The sequence below is a fragment of the Cupressus sempervirens genome, chromosome 9 (genome assembly GCF_028749045.1).
Source record: "Cupressus sempervirens isolate cs-2001-9-10 chromosome 9, ASM2874904v1, whole genome shotgun sequence".
In the NCBI taxonomy this organism is placed as follows: Eukaryota; Viridiplantae; Streptophyta; class Pinopsida; order Cupressales; family Cupressaceae; genus Cupressus; species Cupressus sempervirens.
The window spans coordinates 392,861,077-392,871,262 of record NC_143126.1 but is presented as its reverse complement, the minus strand read 5'-3'; positions in this window follow the sequence as shown (position 1 = coordinate 392,871,262).

The window sequence follows — 10,186 nt, the reverse complement described above, 5'->3', positions numbered from 1 at the left end:
TAATGAATAGTCCACTATAATAGTCTTGGTTTGAGTGACATCCTTCACCCACTAAGCATCGATTAGATGCAATAAGTGTTAAATGATAAACTTTTAAAGCTAGACCTCTCCTTGTGCCTCTCTCTAAGGACCTTATTATCAAACTCCACCATAACCCCTACTCTCTTGGGCCTTCTAAGTCCACAACCTTACCCTTTTTTAGAAGAAAAGTTGCTAGGAGAGACTTAATTGGAAAGAACGCTAAAAGTCACAAAATTGCAGTTTGTATCCAAAATTCTCAAGGAGGTTTGATTGTTGGTATTTGTGATAAATCCATCATTTGAACAAGTTTAGAGTTTCCTAGGACTTGAGTTATCATTTTGAGTGTTGTTGTGACTATTATGGAAGGCAAACCCTAGGAGTAAAAGGGAAACCTAAGAAAGGAAAAGTAAAAGTTTGAATTACTATTGGAGTTTCATATTTAGTGATTATTGTTCCACTCAATGGTACATTTGTGCATGTCGAAAGATTGACCAAGGTCATAGAAGTTTATGTTGTGTGCACTCTGCATCAATCTATGTAACTAATATGTAACATTGAACAATTATGATGTCTCAATCATAACTATTGGTCAAGATCTGAGTCAGTTAATGTTGGTCAATGCTAGGGTTTGACCAAAATCTTGCATTTTTATGTTTATTAGGAGTTTTCTATGTTTTGACATGCATTTGTAGGCATTTGAACACATTTAGAGTGAGAATCAATAAAAGTTGCAAAATTGACAAAAAAAATTTTATCATGCAACATTTTTTGTTATTGAACAACTTTTGCAATTTTTTGGGAAGGCAAAAGTTGCTCAGCAACAAAAATTATTGCATGACAACTTTTTTTTGTCAATTTTGCAACTTTGATTGATTCTCACTCCAAATGCCTTCAAATTCCTACAAATGCATGTCAAAACATAGAAGACTCCTAATAAACATAAAAAATGTATGAATTTGGTAAAAATATACCTTTTTGTTTACTTTTTCAAAAAGCTTTTAATGGTAAATTAGACTCAAGCGCTTCATTAGACTCAATTACTAATCATATTTTATTTGAATTAAATACTACTTGAGAAGAATCAAGATGAATAAACATCTTCTAGTAGCTTCTTCAACCTTGACCCTTGTTAGTAAGCATCTATTCACCTTATGATTTTTATAAAATCCTGCACATATTGCAAGCTAATTTTTTTTTTTTACCAAAGAAAACTAAGATTTCAATGAAAGAGTAAGTGAAACAAACATTCTAAGAAGAAACACATGGCTCACCACACACTCTTTGATGTATCAATCAAAGATAGGATTATGTGCAATGATGGTGCTTTCAACATTTTTATGGGGAGAGTGATTAATCCCTATCATTTTAGAAAATCAATCCAACAGTGTTGTAGACTTCAAAGTTGGACCATCCTCATCTACAATAATGACAATAATGCCTGTGAGAGGCAATAATGACATGATACAAAAATAAGTTATAACTAAAATGCTTTTAATAGGAAAGTTAAAACCACTAATGTTTTAAGTAGATCATAAATTAATAAAAAAGGATTGTTAGTGCATTAACAAACCTCAAGTATCAATATTGTCAAACTCAAACACTCTAGCTTAAGTTTATCAATTTTGTTGCTTGGTGCCTTGCAACCAAATACAACAAAATCATGATCAATTAGCGTTATAATAACAACTTTAAGAAAACTAAGATCATCATGTCACCAATATGATTGCAATTACTAGAGATCAATTTTAGTGAATGAAGGCATGACACATTTCAATAAAGGAAACAAAACATTACTTTTAATAACATCAAAATGTAGAATGTAACAGTAGTTAAAAAAAGGAACTCAACGATAGAATGTAAATTGTGAAGAATCATTGTCTGTAGCCACTTAAGCATCCATATGTCTGGTTTCTCTCCCTCCCATCCAAAATAGGATTCAACCACTCTGAATCAAAAATGTGTGTGCAAGGGTGTTCCATATGCATGGACAATAGGCGGAGCTAAAAAAATCCAACAAATTTAAATTAATGACATGTGTAAAAAATGCAAACATGTTGCATTTTTCATCTCCACCTGATTTCCTATGCATATAATTAGAGATTGTATATTGAACTAGGGCATCCTTCTACATTTCCTGAAACCAAGATGGATGAAACAAATTAATCCAAAATTCAAATTTATGGAACAAGTGATATTTAATAATGACCCAAATTATAAAACCATTGGCCTGAGCTAAATATATAAGCCATCATGGTCAAACTGGTGAAGGGTGTAAGGGTAGAATTTGGTGTTCTTATGTTTTTGGAACATTTTAAAGTCATATTGCACCTATTGTATGAGGTCTGAAATGGTTTGGGTGTAATTCATTGCAAAATACAAAAAGTTTTCAATGTTGCTTGACAACATTGTCAACATCTAAATGTAATCTCCTTAAAAATGCAATTGGGTCTAAGAAGCAACACATTCTTTGATATATTTTATAAAAGTGATCCAAAGTAACCATGGCCATAAGAGCTATTTGAATGAATTTTGAATTAAAAGCATGTCAAAATGTTCAAGGTTACCAATATGGGCAAATAGGCCTAACAAGGGCTAATAGATGGGTTCAAGGATAACTTTAGAGTTTAGTTGTTGTTTGAGTCTAAAGGGGTAATAAGAGGCTATATGATGTAATGGAATAAGAAATACATGTTAAAGTTGCAAAAATGGTGTAAGCTAAAATACAATCCAAATCTATCCAAATGATTTATCTCATAAAAATCATTTACAAATCTTAGAAGAATACTTTCATTATTGTAAGCTAAAATATATGAATGGAACCATCCTTTGGAGAAACGTACAAATAAAAATGCCTCACGTAAGAGGACCCTCCATAAATCACATATTTCATTCCTAAATTTCTGCATTTAAGTCACTAAGGAATTCTATTCTGGAGGAAATTACACTTATCATTAGCATTTAAAGCATATTTATATATTTTGACTGATATAACAATGCATTAAAGGGATTGTTGAGTAATAGAAAGAAGAAAAAAGAGCAAGATGAGAAGAGGAAAAAATGGTTTGGGGAAAGGAGGTAGAGTTATAGTACCAAGAAAGAGATAGATAATAAGGCTAATGATGTAACCTTGATGGTGAATGAAGAGTTACAATGCCAAAAGGAATGGCATGAGGTAAGTGAGAATTCAGTAGAAGAAATGATCTTAGTGAAAAGGATGCATTAATGGTGTTGATGATGGGTCATGAGAAGATCATGGAGGTTGTTTATGCTCCAAGAATGAAGATTGGATATGTTGTTGTTACCAAGACAAAAAGAGTGTCTTTGGGAGGCATATTTGGTGAGTTTATAGATGTATACAGCTGAGATGATGAAAATGAAGAAATTTGATCAGATGAAGAGCAATGAGTAGGATGGAGTGTGAACATTGCCAAGGAAGAATGTTAGACTTGTCTACATCAACATAGAAGAAATGACAGTTGATTAGACACATCTACATCAGCATGGAAGAAATGCTAGTCTCCTATTATTTCATGAAGTTTAATGAGAAGAACCCTCACATTGATGGAAATGGCTTTTAAGTTGTTTGGAGTACTTGTGTAGAAAAGACATTATCATACTATCTTGACCATGACAATGACAGTCATAATAATATATTGTTACATTAAAGGTTAGATATGTATAGTTGGGAACAAAACATTGTGATTGACCTTGAAGTGCATTGAGGTTATTTATTTGGTTTGAAGTGTGCATTGGGAAGATTTGGATCCTTTCATGTGTCACTATTATGCCATAGTCATAGTATGACATTCAAATTAGATTGTGATGGAAATGACAAAGCTTCCATTGGGAGATTGTTCATAAAGCCTTTGCAATCAACAAATGAGTTTGATCCATTTGATCCTATTTAGAAGGTGTTATGATGGTTTAATGAAGGTTTATTCGAGTGTCAAGTTGGTAAGGAATTTTGGAATAATTTATGGGACCATATATTGTTGTTTAGTTTTGAGAGGTTTAGTTTGAGCTTCACTTGGTTGCAGGAATACTTTCATATTCTCTACTTAACAAGGCCAACCACATCAAGGTGGAAGCTCATTTGGCCTCCCCCCCTACAATCACTCTAAATTCCCCATTAAAAATGAAGTAAATATTTTATTGATTCATTTTAGAAGTATATCATTGAATCATTATAATCACATAACATTCATTAACATGACATACAATTAATTAATACGTATAAACCTTCATCAATAATTCGTGAACACATCAAACATTATATTCACATAACATTCATTAACATCACATATAATTTATTAATATGTATAAATCTTCATCAATAATTCATGAACACATCAATCATTATAATCACATAACAATATTCAATAACATGACATAAAATTAATTAATAAGAAACATTCATAAAATATCATCAACACATTCATCATCAAGCAAGGTTTTTAACATTCATTTCTTCTTTTATGGAAGGAAAAGGCTAATAGGCACATCGTGACTATCTTCAACATTCTCCTATGGCTCTTGTGGTTCTGATCTTATGACACGAGGCTTCCTCTCTTTTTTTGAGGACAAGGCTGATGTGCCCCTACAATAAGAAATAAATGGCTTTAATTCTAAATATTTTTTAAAGTGTTTTAAGCATTTCATTAATCTAAGGTAAATAATTGGGATTTTTCTTTACCTGATAATGCCACATCATCTACTATCACATTTTATTCAGCCCTAACCTCAACATGCTCAACATTAATATCATGCTTTGCATACTAAAAAAATATCACATAAAGGTTACACCAATTGTTATTTAAGATGTTAAATTTTATTAATAATTACATAATTAATTTTTAATAGAAATTGAAAATGTGCATGTATCATTATGATGCACATTAAGGCCTTCATCATGTGTAGGATTTGTGCCTTTGTCATCATGAGTAAGATCTATACCGGGAGTAGAAGGCTTGAGTGAAATGTCATGCACACATTGTTATCATTGTTTGAAATTAACATCAAATAGATTATTTCTCATGAAGTTCTCAATTTCTATTACATCTCTTTGGCGACTGAAATTTTTGTAGTGGTGGGCAACCATTGCTTTATAGCCTTTCTTGAAACCAATTTATTTTTCCTCTTCTGTGGGTGCTAGATTAAATTCAATGCCTGCATTTTTTGCATAATATTGTCAATATTAAATGTATTGCTTATTTTTAATTTTATATAATAAAAGATTGATATGAAATTTCATTTACTACTACTTACAAGTCACGAGTGAATTTTCATATATCCACCAGAGCCAAGATGGTGTTGACCAACCTTCTCTTTCCTAGCTTGTGTAGCCTTTGATGTGTCATGTAGCATGTATATGTAAACTTTGAAATATGTTAGAATATATAAATATAAAGATTAGTAATGTGGGCACAATTACATTAATACTACCACATACCTATATTTTTTTTTAGATGGTGGGTTAATTCTTTTATCTCCTAGTCTTTTCTCTTTTGCATCTTCAATGATTTCACTCCACTCTAGCTCTAGAACCATAGGAGGATGTTTGTACTTTAGGTTGACCTTTAGAGCCCTTCTATATTGGTCTCTCATAGTATTTAGATGTTTTCAAGATTTTTTAAGAATTTGGACTATGTTCAAAATATTTTGACCAAGGAGCTCCTCCATAGTTTTTATGAGCTGATCTTTTAACTTAAGGCCTTGCTCATTCCACCTTTTAACAACAAAAAAAATTGTTAGATTAAAAAATTAGTTCAAGTTATGTACCTTGAATATATTACAAGAAATGGATGAATGGAAAAATGTAGCAACTAATTATATCAAGCTCTGTACCTTTTAAGGTTGGAATGTTTAGAATAACTAAGGGGGTGAATTAGTTATCCAAGGTCCAAATGTACACATAATTTTTTTTCAATATTTCAACTTATACTTATGAATGCATTGATCATTCAATATCTTAAACATTTGCATATTGTTGTCCTGGGTTAAAATAACTTTGCAGAAATGTAAACATGCAATAACACAAAATTAATCACATTTTGACACAAGAATTTTACATGGAAATCCAATTCTAGAAAAACCACCAGCAACATGCTACCAATTTTCACTGTTCTGAAGTTAGCTTTGTGAGGAGCCAACCCTGTTAAAGGTGAAAATGCACACTATTAAATGTGACTTGGTTAAAGGATTTAATTCACCCTGTTAGAAATCAACCTTGTTAGAGGATTTTAGAAAATTCCATTAGAATGTCACCCTATTAAATGATTTACTAATGACTGTTAGGTCAACCATAGTCTAAAGGATTTATCCAGACTGGTACAATTGTTAGAGAGTAACAATAGGACTTGATCTGTTAATAAAAAAACTCACTTGCAAATTATAGATCTCACATTAAATGAAGGTTTCTAACCTATCACCATAGGAGTGCTAATTGGTTTTGAATCTTTTGTACCAAAGGTTTTCAAGATTTCCTTTACATACTTAGATTAAGTGATGTAAATACCATATTTCATCTGATATACTTGTAATCCAACAAAGAAATTTATTTCTCCAAGCATAGACATCTCAAATTCTTTCATCATTTCATTTGCAAATGTCTTAACACAATGCATTTTATTCTCCAAATATGATATCATCAAAAAATATCTCAGCTAGAAAGATTCCTTTACCTCCTTTTTTCTTCAAGTATAGATTGTTGTTGCCACCAATCTTCTTGAAACCAATCTTCATCGTATAGTTGTGAAGTCTTTCATACCATGCTATGGGAGCTTGCTTCAAACTATATAAAGCTTTGTGCAGTCTACACACCATGTTTTTATTGTTTGGATCAACAAATCCTTTAGGTTGTTATATGTAAACTCCCTCTTCTAGTATATTATTCAAAAATGTTGACTTAACATCCGTTTGATAAATTTTAAAACTTGTCTATGTAGAGTAAGCAAGCAAAGTTCTTACTCCTTCCAATCTTGCAACTAAGAGAAATGTCTCTCCATAGTCAATTCCCCCTTCTTGTGCATAACCTTTGCAAAAAAATATTGTATTATTCCTTGTAACTTCAACATTCTCATCTAGTTTGTTTCTATACGCCCACTTGGTTCCAATAACTTTCTTGTTCTTAGGTCTAGGTACTAGTTTCCATGTTTTACTCTTCTCAATTTGATCAATTTCTTCTTTGATGGATTGATTCTTGTCTTCATTTTCTAATGCATCCTTCACTGAATTAGGCTCATGCACGCTTAATAAACGTGTCATTTCTCAACCTATTCCTTGTCATTGGTCCATCTTCTTTATCTCCAGTAATTTGTCTAGTAGGGTGATGTCTTCTAACATACTTTGACAACCTTGGCTTAGCTCTCCTTTCTACAACGAGTCTTTCCTGAAGTTAAATTTTAGATTCAATGTGCACTTCTCTATCAGGTAACTCAACATTCTTGTCATGTAAATTGATCTTAGTATCAAAACATACTTCAAATTCTAACTTTAACTTGGCTCTTGAATACAACTCGACATCCATTGCATGTGACTTGATAGTCATTGATTCTTTTAGATTAAAAGCTTGGTTTGCAAAATTATTATCACTGTCAAACATGTCATCATAGTACTACATAAATGTTTTATAATTTTTAGGTTCCTTCTTTGGTTCATCTTCATGCACTTCTGTATATTCATCAAATTTTACATTTGCACTTTCCACAACTTTGTTAGCGTTAGTATTTAAACACTTATAAGCTTTACTTCTTGTGGAATAACCAAAGAATATACCTTCTTCAATTTTTGCTTCAAGTTTACCATTTCTATTGTCCTCAATATTCTAACACTTTCTTCTAAATACCTTAAAATATTTGACATTGGGTGAGTATCCATACCATAGTTCAAAAGGTGTGGAATTTGTACCTTTCTTCATTTATACTCGATTCAAAGTATAAACAACTATACTAATAGCTTCTCTCTAGTATTTCAAAGCAACATTCTTCTCGATCATTAGTGTTCTAGCACAATCCATTATAAATTTTTTCTTCCTTTCAACAATCTCATTTTATGGAGGGGTCCTAGGATTAGGAGTTTGTCTCTTGATTTCTCTGTCATCGTAGAAGTTTTCAAACTCATATGATATAAACTCTCTACCTCTGTCAAATGTTAGACATTTCAAGCTTTTACCAATTTCCTTTTCAACTTTTGCTAGATACCATTTAAACATTTGAAAAGCATAAGATTTTTCTTTAAAAAAAAATATTGTCATCATTCTTGATGATCATCAGTAAATAGGATAATGTACTTGCTATCTTTGTAGCTTTGCATATCAATTGGTCCACATAAATTAGTATGAACTAATTCTAGAATATCTTTTGAAGTATGAGTCTTACTTTTAAAAATAGACTTTGTCATCTTATCTAACTAATATTGTTTACAAATCACATTATCATGTTTCTTCAGTTTTGGAAAATGTCAAACTCTTTTCATCTTACTGATAGTAACCAATTTGTCAAAGTTTACATTACATAACCTTTTGTGTCATAGCCACACATCATTAGATTGTACAACATGAGAAGCATCAGCATTCATGTCAAGATAAAATAGATTACCTCTAGTATAATTCCACTTACAATTAGTTTTCCACTAGTGTCATAGATCTTAGCCTTCTTATTATCAAAGTCAACTTTGCAATTTGAACTATTCAATTGTGACATACTCAATAGATTGTAGCTAATTCCTTCTACATAGTAAGCATTTTCACACATGATCTTATCTATCATCCTTTTCCTTTTATCAGACAGGGTGCATCATTACCAAATCTAACACCATTTCCATTGTAATACTCGAAGGTAATGAACTTATTTTTGTCTTCAATCATGTGATGTGAACATCCACTATCTATGATCCATCTATCACTTTTGTTCACATAAGATATCAATGTAGTTGCCTCATCTTCATTAGAATCATCTTTCATATCAACATAGGCAACTTCATCATCATGATCTTCAGATTCATCATTATATTCTTCTTCACCAATGTTACAAGTGTTCTTTCCCTTGTCCTTGTAGCCTTTGTTACTAATGTTTGTCAGGTCAACCTTAGTCCAAAGGATTTATCTAGACTAATATAATTGTTAGAGAGTAACATCAGGACTGATCTAATAATAAAACAACTCACTTGAAGATTACAAATCTCACATTCAATCCTCCATTTTTCTTGGCATTCATCCTCTTCATCTCTAATAGAATGTTCACCCTTCAAGCCTTCATCTCCTTAAGCCTTCTTGCTTTGTATGCCAAATGCATACTCCTTCATTTGACCACCATATGAAGCAACACTGTAGAATTCTTGTCTTTCTCAGGTTCTTGCACATGACAAGTTGATTTCAAACTTGTATCTCCTTATATAGATAATTTAGGTCTTTTGTCGCTTAACCACAATCATCCATTTTAGGGTTAGGTTAGATTCATTGATTTTTCCCATCTTTCTATTTTATTCCCTTTAGAAACTTTCTTTACAATCCTCTTTGAATTCATCTCAAAATGGTTGATCTTGAATTATGTGCCACCAGATTATCATAGTTATCTTCCACATGCTTCACACAATTCAAGAAATCAACTTTATTAGCTTTGATTTATCAAATCTTTGATCTAACTCATTTTACTAGAACTTGGCAATAACAAGTTGTTTTCTCGACGAACACTATCTTCTAATGCTCAACCAACACTTGGTTACTCGACATATACTAAGTCTTTACTGGTGCTCAGAACATATTAAACTTTCTTCACTTGCCACCAACTAGATTTCTCTTTGCTTGACACATACTGAACTTATTGCTTGGCTTCCACTAATTTTTTGCTTAGCTTGCACTGACTTGCCCAGCTTGCACTATTTGCTTGGTCAAGCTCGATAGACACATTTCTTTACTTAGCCCTCTTTTATTTAGTATTTTCTCAACTGACCTTTTATTATAGCTATAAGAATTTGGCTTAGGCTAGAATTCACCCAAGACTAAGGAACTCAAACACAAGCACAACAATAGACCAAAGAGAGAGTATGATCAGAATGATGATATATTCATTCAATATGCCATATTAGAGTATACTAGGAGTGCCTATATATTGAGGTCTCTGGAGAGCTTCTAGAATGCATAGAAGTTAGCAACATGATAAGTCATACG